We start from the raw sequence: 13,739 nt of genomic DNA, 5'->3' as shown, positions 1-13,739 counted from the left end.
GAAAACCAATTTGGCTTTATGCCAGGCAGGTCTACTACGGAGGCGATTCATCTACTTCGACGGCTTGTGGAGAAATATAGGGAAAAAATAGAGATCTTCACATGGCATTCATTGACCTTGAGAAGGCGTATGATAGTGTTCCCCGCGATACGATCTGGAAGACCCTGGAAACGAGACGGATCTCAACTGCTTATATCCAGGCGATTTGTGATATGTACTGTAGATCTACTACATACGTTAGGTCTACAGTTGGCGACACCGAGGCATTCCCGGTGGAAATCGGACTCCACCAGGGGTTGGCTCTTAGCCCTTACATCTTCGCCTTGATTATGGACGACATCTATTTTGTGACACCAGACGGTGTTCCATGGTGTATGCTTTTCGCTGACGACATTGTCCTAGTTGCTGAAACAAAAACTGAGCTGAATAGTAGACTGGCTACCTGGAAAATTGCTTTAGAAGAAAAAGGTCTAAGGATCAATATTGAAAAGACAGAGTATTTATGTTCAAACTTCAGTGGAAACCAAAACGATGAAGATGTAAAAGTATGCATAGAAGGACACGTTCTCTTCTCAAAAGATTGTTTTAAGTACCTAGAGTTATGATACATAAAGATGGGGGTGTAGATGATGACGTTACTAACCGTATAAAGGTGAGATGGCTAAAGTAGAGGGTTGCTACTGGAGTTTTGTGTGACAATAAGGTGCCTCTAAAACTTAAGGGAAAATTTTATAGAATGGCAATAAGACCAGCGCTGTTGTATGGATCAGAATGTTGGACAATCAAGAAGGATCACGTAAGGAGGATGGAGGCCGCAGAAATGAGAATGCTTCGATGGGCACGTGGTAGGACTCTGTGGGACATGACACCAAACTCTGCTATTAGGATGTCCTTGGGGGCGATGCTTGTATCCGAAAAATTGAAGGAGGGAAGACTCCGGTGGTTTGGGCATGTCCTTAGGCGACAACTGTCGGATGTGGTCAGGAGGGTAGAGTCGATTACAGTCGACGGTGCCAGAAAGAGAGGACGACCAAGGCGGAAGTGGGAAGCTGCTTGAGATCTGATTTGAAGGATTTAACCCTTACCGAGGTCATGACCTCTGATAGGAAAGTATGGAGACTTAAGACCAGGGTAGCCGAGTAGTGCGGGTCACAATCATACGGTGTAACATCTCTGTCTTCTTTTTAATGCCTTTGTAGTAATTTCCATGACTTTTACTTATTTCTATCATTGGAATTTTTTAAGACTTAAAACTGGGGTAGCGGAGTAGTGTTGCCTTAGTTTAGGTTTTTACCCATTTGAATTTATTCCTTTTCGTAGCTTGTTATCGTTGACTTCTGTGTATCATTCTCTTCAGGTTTCCTCTTTTTAAAATTCGTCAGGTCTTACGTTTCTGTCTATATGCAGAGATTTTTACGCAGAGATTTATTTGCAGGAATTACTTCTCATTACTGACCGCGCATATGAAGACTGATCAACTATGTATTTATTTATTTATTTATACATGCATTGCATTTTATCTTTATTTTTAATTTTCTGACCGACGGATGACTTCCACGGAAGCTGCTCTCAACCTAGCGTTGGGGCCAGCCTACTACTGTTGGTGTTTATGGTGAATTAGAAAGGTGCAGAGTAAAGTAGTAAGGGTAATGTTAGTGGATGATGTTAGTATGTGTGATGTATGCATGAATTAGTTATGATCATGCATGTGCAATGTACGTGAGGTGGTTAGAGTTATCTTAACAAACTCTCTCTCTCCTCTAACGTCCTAACGTTCTTTCCCTCTCATTTTACATTTCTTAATATGCTGTATAAATAGCCTGATGCTTCTACTGTAGAATTTATGGTTTTACAAATGAATGAAAGCAATGATTCATGGCTTATATGTGTGTTGATTCCTGAGCTATGTTGATACTTTAACATGGTATCAGTCGCCAGGGCTGGTAGCCTTTCTCTTTGCTCGATTATTGCTGCGTGTGGTTGTCTACAATGGAGATCTCTTCGGTCCAGCACATTCCTAAGCAAGATGTGGTCAAGCTTTCTGAGAGCACTTACCTGCTGTGGAAACATCAGGTATCCCTCATCATAGATGGTTATGGCTTACTTCGATTCATTTCGGATGAAGGCGGGCCTCCTATGGCAGTTGCAACGGTGGATTCTGGACGAGCTGAGGATAGCTCGGTGTTCAATCTCTATCAGCAACAGGATAAGCTGTTGGCATCATGGTTACTTACCACTGTCAGTACTGAGGTCTTACCACATCTCACTGGTCTTACTTCTACTAGTTCCATTTGGACCACCATTTCACGATTGTTTGGTACTCGATCAAGTGCCAAAGTGTCATCACTTCGACATAGTCTTCATTCGCAACGAAAAGCTGGCCAAACGGTGAATGAGTTTTTGGCCAAGGTCAAATCCATTTTGTGATATGCTATGTGCTGCAGGCAGTCCGATTATTGAACATGAGCAAGTCAGTGTTATTCTTGCAGGTCTGTCCATGGAGTTTGAATCGGTTATTGCAATTGCATCTCGTGATAATATCTCTTTAGATGTGCTTACTGAAATGTTACTTGACTGCGAAGCTCGTCATAAAGCATTTCTTACTGAAGGAATTTAAGCAAATCTAGTTTCTAGATCTACAGAAGAAAATAAGCATAAGGTGCATGAATTGGAGCCTTCTGAAATCATTGTTGTGTCAAAACAAGATGGTGCTGTGCGTGGTTATTCTAGTGGTCGTGGGCGAGGTCGATTTGATAATTCCAATCGTCCTAAATGTCAGCTTTGTAGCAAATATGGTCACACAGTGCACAAATGTTACCATCGGTTTGATAGAAACTTTACAGATGTTGATTCTGGCAATCGAAACAGTGAAGGGTGGAGGCCAGCACAAGTCCCAGCTGGAAATCAGCAGTTCTCTTCAAATGCTCATTGGCTTAATCATGCACTGAGTACTCCTTTTCCCTCTATGACTGCGCCGTTTTTGTCTCATTCTGGATATTATTACTCTAATCCTAATTTTGTGATGCCTAGTTCATGATATTTTCATCAAGGGGCTCCCTGGTACACTTCAATACCTACTTATGCTGGTGTTGATGCAGTTAAAAATTCACAATCACTCATGACTACTCCAGCTGCCTTTGCCTCTACCACTTCGTTGCCTCGACCTGCTGTACCAACCAGTAGTGCAAATCCAGTGTGGTATCCAGACACAGGGGCAACACTCCATGTTGCAACTGATTCATCTTTGCTTAATACTGGTATGACCTACACAGGTAATCAGTGTCTTTATATGGGAAATGGGGAAGGTGTGAAAATATCCCACATTGGTCAAAGCTACTTGTCATCTAAAACAAAGCAGTTGATTTTGCAAAACATTTTGCATGTGCCTGATGTTAAGAAAAATTTATTGTTTGTTTCTCAATTCACTCGAGATAATGATGTCTTTATTGAATTCCATCCACTTGAATGTTTTGTGAAGGATGCTCGGACACAAAATATATTGTTGAAAGGGAAGCTCATGGATGAAGGCTTATATCAACTCTTATCTCCTATGAAGCAAATGCAACTGAATAATGTGTCAAATTCTTGTGGCTTGTTAGACTTATGGCATAGAAGATTAGGACACTCATCTATTAATGTGGTAAAAGCATTAATGAAAAGTTGTAATGTTTCATCTAATGAAAGTTCCTTATCTTCTGTTTGCAATGCTTGCTTACAAAGTAAGGCTCACAAGCTTCCATTTACTAGCTCTCTCACTGAATACACTGCTCCTTTTCAACTAGTTGTCTCTGATGTATGGGGACTGGTACCAATTGTTTCTAGTGATGGTTATACTTATTATGTGTCCTTCATTGATGTATACATCATGTTTACTTGGCTTTACTTGATTAAAAGAAAGTCAGAAGTTATGACATGCTTTATCAACTTTTATAAATTTGTTGAGGTGCAATTTGGAGTCAAGATTAAGAGTTTGTAAAGTGATGGTGGAGGATAATATCAGTCTCTAAAAGGCTGGTTTCTGACTAATAGAGTACAACATCGACTTTCTTGCCCAAGTACATCTGAGCAAAATGGCAAGGCTGAAAGGAAGCATCGTCATGTGGTTGAAATGGGGCTGGCACTTCTGTCTCATTCTTCATTGCCTTTGAAGTTTTGGAGCTATGCTTTCATATCAGCTGTGTATCTGGTAAATCGATTACCTACAAAGGTGCTCCATGGAAAGTCTCCATTTCAGGTTTTACATCAGCAACCTCCTGATTATTCTATGCTAAAAGTGTTTGGTTGTGCATGCTTTCCTTTGGTTAGACCATTTAATCATCACAAGCTTGAGTATAGGTCCAAGCAATGTGTTTTCTTGGTTATAGTCCATCCCACAAAGGATATAGGTGTCTTGATGATGATGGGCAGATGTTTGTTTCGAGGCATGTTATTTTTGATGAAAAAAAATTTCCCTATGATGCATGTAAGATGACAGATCAGGAACATGTAAATTCTTATGTTTCAACTTGGGAATTGCCGATTGTGTTTGCTCCACAGTTCAAACTCAGCAAGGAATTGTTGATGCTATTTCACCTATGGTTGGTGTGCAAAATGAAGAAGCTTATGATAGTCAAAATAATTATGAAACAAACAGTGCAGGAGAAATTCCAGTAGGGTCCAGTTCTGATCATGAAACGAATAGTGTAAGAGCTAGACAAGTAGGGTCAAGTTCTATCACTGCTTCAATTGGCGTAACATTACCACAAACAGATATGACAGCTGGTTGTAGCTCTACCTTAAATACTCATCCCATGCAAACAAGGAGTAAGAGTGGTATCTCGAAAGCAAAGATATATCAAGCCACTACATGTATTGATGAAGAACCACATAGCATTAAACATGCTTTGGCCATTCCATATTGGAAGGATATTGTTCAAGAGGAGTATGAGGCTTTGCTGAAAAATAAAACGTGGTCTCTCGTGTCATTGCCAAGTGACAGAATGGCAGTTTACTGCAAATGGTTGTTCAGAATCAAGAGGAATGCAGATGGCTCAGTTGCTCGATATAAAGCAAGGTTGGTAGCCAAGGGGTTTCTTCAACAACCAGGTATTGACTTTCATGAAGTATTTAGTCTTGTTGTTAAACCAGTCACTGTTCGTGTCATCTTAACATTAGCCATGTCAAAAGGATGGCAACTCCGGCATGTTGATATAAATAATGATTTTCTCAATAGAGTGCTAGCAGAAGAAGTCTACATGACTCAGCCTCCTGGTTTTGAGTTTGGTGATGCTAAGCTGGTTTGCAAATTGCATAAAGCCATATATGGCTTAAAACAGGCACCACGAGCCTGGTTTGACAGTTTAAGAAGCTACCTGGAATCTGAAGGCTTTGTGGTAGCCAAGTCAGACTCTTCTCTTTTTGTTCGAAGAAGTGAGAAGTGTTTACTATATGTACTTGTATATGTTGATGATATAATTCTCACTGGCAGTAATCCAAGTGAGGTGCAGGTTGTTATTGACAAATTGCATGCAAAGTTTGCTCTAAAGGATCTGGGAACTCGAAATTTCTTCTTAGGAATTGAAGTAAAGTATGAGTCAGGAGGTGTTGTCTTGTGTCAGCAAAAGTACATTAATGAACTATTACATCGAAATGGATTTGAAAGTGCAAATGGTCTTCCTACTCCTATGGTTACAAACTGCAAACTTTCAACTAAGGAAGGAAATCCAGTTGAGAAAGTCACTCAATTTCGCAGCATTGTTGGAGCTCTGCAATATGTTGTGATTACTCGTCCATATATAACATTTGTTGTAAATCATGTGTGTCAATTTATGTAAGCTCCTCTTGACACTCATTTTCAGGCTGTGAAACGTATCTTGCGATACTTACAAGGGACAATTGACTTTGGTCTGAGTTTCTTCAGGTCGTCCAGACTTTCCTTGACAGGTTTTGCTGATGCAAGTTGGGGAGCATATGTGGATGATAGACGCTCCACTTCTGGTTTTTGCATTTATTTTGGAGGCAATTTAGTTTCGTGGAGCTCTCGAAAGCAACAGGTTGTGGCTCGATCAACAGCTGAAGCAGAATATCGAAGCGTTGCATGTACGGCTGCAGAAATGGTATGGATTGAATCTTTATTGAGTGAACTGAAAATTGTTTCTCATGGCAAACCTACTCTATGGTGTGACAATTCAAGTGTCGTGGCAGTATGTGCTAATCCTGTTCTGCACTCAAAATTTAAGCATGTGGCACTTGATCTCTTTTTTGTTCGAGAGATGATTGCAGCATGAAAGTTACAAGTTCATGAAGTTCCTGCATATGAACAAGTTGCAGACATTTTAACAAAACCACTATCTACACCCTTGTTTGTCAAACACATACAAAAGTTATTGATTGTGCAAGTCAAATGAGGAAGTTGAGAAGTTTACAGATTTGAAGCTGCAGGGAGAATGTTGGTGTTTATGGTGAATTAGGAAGGTACAGAGTAAAGTAGTAAGGGTAATGTTAGTGTATGATGTTAGTATGTGTGATGTATGCATGAATTAGTTATGATCATGCATGTGCAATGTACGTGAGGTGGTTAGAGTTGTCTTAACAAACTCTCTCTCTCCTCTAACGTCCTAACGTTCTTTCCCTCTCATTTTACATTTCTTAATATGCTGTATAAATAGCCTGATGCTTCTACTGTAGAATTTATGGTTTTACAAATGAATGAAAGCAATGATTCATCGCTTATATGTGTGTTGATTCCTGAGCTATGTTGATACTTTAACAACCACTCTACCTCTCCCTTACCCCATTGCATATGAGAATAGAGTTTTGTTGTTGTTGTTGTATTTCTTTATTAGTCTGAACTGATTAAAAGTTAACATATATTTTGAATTCTTTTAGTTCATTAATAATGAATACGTACACATCCTACAAACACAACTACTTCAATTTAAAATTTAAAAAATATAATATTTTTTAATTATTGAGGTCATTTGATAAATTCACGTGAAATATTTAAATATAATCAAAAAATAAAATAAATTTATTTATGTATAATTTAATTACAAACTAACTTTCAACAGCGAAAATAATCCAATTGGTGAATGTTAACAACTATTTGTTCGTTTATACTCGAATATAAAAGCCATGGACTAATTCTTTAAATTACATTTACCAATTGCCGATTACATTCAATTTAGCTTGTCCTCATCAAATTCAGACATAATCATTACTATAATCAACTAAACTAATACAGGGACAAAATCATTTAGTGAAAGTTATTTATTAAGCGGTAAGATTTGCTAAATAATATTCTTTAAATAAATAGTTAGTAAAATTACATTAAAATTAAATTATTTAAAAATAACGTCTATTTAATCACATACTATAAAAAATATTTTATCAACCACGTTTTATAAAAAAATATACTTTGTCGATACTGTTTTTTCTAAGGAAAACTACTTTAGGTATCATTGAATTTTGCTCGTTGAGTCATTTATACTATTAAATTTTTATTTTTATCACCGATAACACTAAAAATTTAACTTTACATTTAATTATGTCATTTTACCGTTAAATCACTAATAGAATGATGACATGGCTAACGTTCACTAACGTGGCATATAATACCAAAACAACATCATTTTGGTACAGCTGTTTTGATGCCTAAAACGATGTCGTTTTAGACATTAAACTTTTGGGGTGTATCGATTTTGTCATTGTACTTTCAAATGTTTTTCTTTCTTACCGCTTCACTTTTTGGTTGTTGTCGCCTGCTAAGTACTGTCATTCATCGTACATATGTTACAGTAAGATTGATACCAAAACATTCATATTTCACTTCTTTGTCTTCTGTTGCGAAAGATGATCAGTGACAAGCGGTGATTGACTACCGGTAGTGGTAAAAAAATACAGTGGTAAAAAACACAACTGTTTAAAAGTTTAGTGGCAAAATCAATACACCCCTAAAGTTTAGTGTCTAAAATGATATTTTAAGCATTAGATCAACCATATCATAATGAAGTCATTTTGGTGTGGCATGTCACTCATCAACTGTTATCCATCTTATTGTCATATATGTAACTTAACCTATATGTAACTTAACGGAAAGTGACATAATTAAAATATAAAATTAAAATTAATACTATAATTAACAAAAACAAAAATTAAATAATATAAACAGATGAACAAATAAAATTAAATGCTATCTAAATAATTTTCTCGTTCCTTCTATATACAACAATCAAAACAAGAAGAAATTGGTGGTCAAACACGTCTCTTAATGATTTTATTACCTATATCGAATTTTAATTGTTTAGCGATTTGAACATTTTAAAAGTGATTTTAAGACTTTTTTAAATTAAAATTTAAGTTTTCAGAACTTAATAAATATTATCAAATTATATTAGGAGAGAATACTTTTAATAAAATCATATTTATTTAAAGATAATTTTATCTACTACACATTTTTATCTATCTTCTTAAATAATTTCAATATATTGCAAAATGCTAAACAAATAATAATTACAGTAATAAATACTCATGATATTTTCCAAAAAAAAAATTACCTGTGCAAGCTTTATAAATTTAGGGTAAAATACATCATTTCTCATTGAACTATACTCTCTCTCTTATTTTATACACTGTACTTTTAATTTTTCTAATTTACTAACCGTACTTTCAAATTGTTCATGTATTGATCACTTTGAATTTTTTTTGTATTACATGATTTTTTTATTTAATTTAAAATAATTGAATATATAAAATAAAAATAGGTGGTGGTCGGATGCCACTGTAAGCCACCATCGATCGTTGTAAATGGTGATCGTTCGATCCTAAATTTCATGGGTCTTGTTCGTCTCGACCCTTAGTCCGGATCTAGTGTTTTCACCAAAAATGTCCCAAAACCATAAATCTTGGCTGAAACAATTTGTCTTCCTCACTTTCGATCTCCAATTCATGGACTTCATAGCAAGTTTCAACAAAATGGAGGGAAGATTCAAAATCAGGGTGTCGAGAAGAACAAGACCCATGAAATTTGGGATTAAACGACCACCATCTATGATGATCGACGGTGGCGGCCGACCACATTCTGTTTTTATTTTATATTAAATAATAATAATAAATGCCACATCATACCAAAAAAATAATAAAATAATTCAGAGGGATCAAAACAGAAATAATTCGAAAGTTTAGTAATTAAATTAGAAAAACTGAAAATATAGTGAATAAAATAGGAGAGATATTATAGTTTAGTGAGAAAGGTTGTATTTTACTCTAAATTTAGTCGTCCGCTTCAATTTTTGTCCCATCGGTATATCTCAAATCTGATACTCTGTTCTCCGAAAGATACAAAGCCAACAAGTGAATGCATGTTCTAAGGTGGAACCTTTTTAGTTATTTTTTTCTTCCTTTTTATAGTTCTTGATTGCTTGCTTCTATGGAAGATCGTGGCTATTTTTCTTTTCAAGTTTTGATTTTGAAAACTGCATATTTTTTTTTCTTCTTGCAAATTCAGTTTGCAGTATACCCTTTTTCTTTTTGGCCCATGATTCAGAAATTCATTGAAATGGAGCAGTTATTTCCGGTTTTCATTCTGGGCTTTTGCTATCGGCCATGGCATGGACAGTATCTGGCTTTCAATTTCCTTTTCTTTGGTTTTTATGCGACTCTCTCTCTCTCTCTCTCTCTCTCTCTCTCACAAGCTGATTTGGTGAAGGCTCTTAATGGAAACCGGTTTATTAAAACTTCGATGACCAATCGTAGCTATGAGATCTGAGGGCATTTTGCATGGTTTCTCGGCATGTCTTGCGCTTAGCAGCTTCATCTCCTTCAATGACTGCTTTCTGCAAGCTAGGCTCGACAATTTTCCCTTTCTTATAATTTCAGGTTGCTCTTGAGTGTAGCAAGTCATTAAGCTTAATGATTTGACCTGCTTTCATACGTGGTCCATGATAAGAGCAATTGATTTGGGTAGTTTCCTTGATTTCACTATGAACCTCCCATCATTGTTGCTTTTATTACCCTGAAGGTGTGGTATTCTGCATTGGCTTTTATGAAAATCCTGAGTTTCACTATCATTTGATTATGACACTGATGATATCCGATGCTATTACTTTTTCCATAAGCAACACCTGGATAAAACTTTTCAACGCGAAAAATGTTTTTCCTTCAAATATGTTTTACATGCAGTGTGAATCAGAGATTAGTTGCATGGTATGAATGGTTTTGAAGTGAATATAAACCGATTGATTACAGTGCAGAAACAAAATTCCTTTCCTTCCCCTTACTAATTTTAACTATCTAAACAAAAAAATATGTATATCATTTCCTTTCCTTTCTAATTATGTATCCAAAGGTAGTGTCAGAGTTTTTATCTTCCATTAAACGCTTATTAAGTTGCTTAGAACAAATTCCTTTTCAGTTAGTAGATCATTGTTTTTCTTTCTTTCTTTATATCTGTGTGTATGAGAAAAAAACTTTAATGTCGATGCACATGCAGCCTAGGAAGCTTTTGACTCACCCAAGCTTTCAATCTTTTGGAGATCACATTGTAAAACTATTCTTTTCTTTAATTTTTGGTTTAAAGGATGTTGTTAAACAAGTTGTAGTAACAAAATTTCAATTTTATTCATGGGAGAACGTTTGGTTAGCGATGAAAATTATTTTTTGTTTGATTTAGTCTTTCATGTGCTAACACTGGTTTCTTATTACTGAAATCGCTTCTGTTTTGTACTGATGGGGAAAGAACCTTTTTGTACGATTTTAGTTATTGTATCATGCTTTTTTCTTTTCTTTTCCTTTTCTTTTTTTGGCTTTGTTTATGATTTTTGCACAATGATGGAAAACTCATTGAACATGAGTTCTATTTCTGGTTTCATTTAGGTGTTTACTATCATCTGTCACCATGATCATCATCATCAGACTACCATTTATTATTTCCTCTTTATATCTATCTGTCTGTCTATCTTCCGATTCATCCATCTAGCTATTTATTCATCTATCCATCCATCTATCTTTTGATTCATCCATCTATTGGTTCATCCATCTATTTAGCCATCCATGGATCAATCTGTCAATGCGTCCATCTACTTATCCATTCATCCATATCTAACTATCCATTCATCTATATATCCACCCATTTAACTATTCATCCATTCATCCATCTTCTATTTGATGGCTGATGATTTGTAAATTTCTTTATGAGAATCAATCATATTGTTAATACTGTGAATGACCAAGCATACATATAAGATCTGAGGGCTTTGTTAATCATATTGAATCTTAGACTTCATCATGCCATTTTTTTTCCTTTAGACGTGATTTGCATCTTGATCATATTTGTTCTACCTGTCACTTAATGCATAATTAAGTAATTAACATTTTTCTTCCATGGGAATTATTTTCTGTTTGTGTTATTTTAATCATTGAAGCCTATTTTATATTTGTGTTGAACTTCGATCATGCTCTTTTTGTTTCCTTCATATGTTTGTTTCATCAATTATATAATTTGTCTTCTTGAATTGTTGCTTTGAAAGGGTTAAGCATTCCTTTGTGGTTCTTGTAAACCTTTCTGTGTTTATTATCTGCTAGTACTTAAGTATGCTAATGCTAGTTCTTAGTGATTCATTTTGGTTCTATTCAACCTAACTAATCAATCTCTCATTGCTTCCGAAACATAATATCAAGTATCCAATGATGAGAAGTTGTTGCAAAGGGTATTTCTTTTGTTCTCTTTATCTCTATATAAATGAACTAATGAGCCTAGCTATTGTTGAAATGTGATACTGGGTATTATGTTCTTTTTTAATTTTATCTTCCTTTCAAGTTGTTTAGCTTTTTCAAGTACTCTTTGTGATATCTTTTCTTGTTTAAGTTTGGTCTTGCTTGCCCCTAGCATTATTCTGTATTTTTGCTCATTTCCCCCACTCTGCCAAGTGATGGATACTTTTTAGGTGCATAGAGTTTGCTATGGTATTGTTGTTGAGCTGCATCTTTTCTGCTAGCCATCGTTGGTTTTGGCACTCCTCCTTGTAGTTGTTGTTGTTGCTGCTGATGTTGCCGTTTCCATTGCCATTTCCATTGCCATTGCTAATTATCGTATTTCTTAGCCTTGTGACTATTGATGGCACTAGTAGTAATGGATGTTGAAAGCTCTTCATTAAAACTACATAGCATCACTGTTTATGAATTGGTGATATTATCGAGTTTTGATTCTGAGGGCGTTGCTATTTCTTTTACCTTATTTAGTGTTTAGTTTTTGAAGGTCTAGTGTTTTGCTGAGTTGATGGCATTGCCTGTTGCTGCAAGAGTGTAGATATACTCCTTTATTTTACCTAAAGAGTTAGATATTTACCAATTTACCATTACTAAATGAAAATATGGTTTCAATGGGATTATCGGAATTGGTGGAGTGTGACTGTTAGCAGAGATCCCTGAAGAAGGTTGAAGCCGATGCTGTGCCCACTGGTGTTTTGGCTAAGGGAAATGAGAAGTCCTACGAAACATATTTAGTATAACCCGTAAAGTTTGGAATGTAAATAGTAAATTCTGGGCTAAGCAAAAATCAAAAGAATCATACCTATTGGGAGTCATTAGCAGCAGGAGGCTGTGTTTGTCATGGATGGATGATTGCTTCTTGTATCCCATCTCCCAACTTCCCTTTGCATCTTACCCAAATCCATTTCTGTAAAACAAAGAACCAATGGTATTTAATGAGTTGCTCAACAATATCCTTAAGAAAAGGCCTGGAAAAGGATAAACAATCAATTAATTCAAATACAATTACTCACGGGAGATGTCAAAAGTTATTTGTCTAAGTACACAAGTGCAATGCAGGTCTTAGCCTGTTAAAGAAGCTAAAGATAGGGATTCTCATGGAAAAGGTTACTAGCTTTTGATTCACTGGTCATTGCTCTCATGAAATAGCATTTTGTCTTCGTGTTTTACATCTCTCTCCATTGGCAGTGGAATGATCATCCTGCAGTCATGTTTGTGGGTGTCATGGATGGAACTTCAGAAACCATTTTCCAGATGCTTGTCTCTTGGACCCTCAAGATCAGAGCAAGTTGCCAAGTACTTTGTATTTTTTGTCAGCTCTTATACCCTTTTTCAAGAGCCATTGTTTGATTTCAATAGCAAGTGGTACGTCAATTCTATGCATACTTGTAATGGTAGTAAATTTAGCATTGTGATTCGTTGGATTAGATGGCATTGTGATTGTTATTTTCTCATTGGATAACATTTTATGTGCCGTTGGAGCTTATGTCTCACTGAAGTTGTAATGGAGTGAAAATGTGAACTTAAGTTTGATGCATGATAGAAGCTGAAACCATGTAAATATTTGCCTTCTTAATGTCAACTTCCAGTCGATCTAGAAACACTTAATTCACCAAGTTTAATAGCAACACAAAAACCATAAGAAGAAATCTGCACTCTGATGATTACTGCTTTGATGCTCTCTTGTTCCGTCCCAAAGTTGTGCAAACTTACATATCTATTCATCCACTTTTGCTATTTCATTTCTAGTGGCTGCATTACTGCCACTCTTGCATTCAATGAGGCTATTACATGTTTTTTGTAGTGTATAGCTCTGATTTCCTTACTTCTATGCGGCTGAAAAACTTTCATTAAACACACCGACCAGAGATATCAACGGCTGCTGTTTTAGTAAGAAAGATGCATAATCTTGCAGCTGGACAGCGCCAGAATGCTCGACATTTCTAATTCGTGCAATGAATTACCTGGAAGATCGAAAGAAGGTACGAAGAATG

At 36.0% G+C, this 13,739-nt stretch overlaps 1 long non-coding RNA gene across 1 annotated transcript; it reads left to right on the top strand.

Moving 5' to 3' along the window:
• Positions 1 to 9,314: 9,314 nt before the first annotated feature.
• Positions 9,315 to 13,285, top strand: LOC120174904. Its single transcript, XR_005521207.1, has 2 exons — positions 9,315 to 12,851; positions 12,934 to 13,285. It is a non-coding gene; the product is annotated as an uncharacterized LOC120174904 (long non-coding RNA).
• The last annotated feature ends 454 nt before the right edge of the window (positions 13,286 to 13,739 follow it).

This window comes from Hibiscus syriacus, unplaced genomic scaffold, assembly GCF_006381635.1.
Source record: "Hibiscus syriacus cultivar Baekdansim isolate YM2019G1 unplaced genomic scaffold, ASM638163v2 tig00112130_pilon, whole genome shotgun sequence".
NCBI classification, from domain to species: domain Eukaryota; kingdom Viridiplantae; phylum Streptophyta; class Magnoliopsida; order Malvales; family Malvaceae; genus Hibiscus; species Hibiscus syriacus.
Note: the sequence above shows the minus strand (reverse complement) of the source record. Positions and strands in the feature narration are given on the sequence as shown.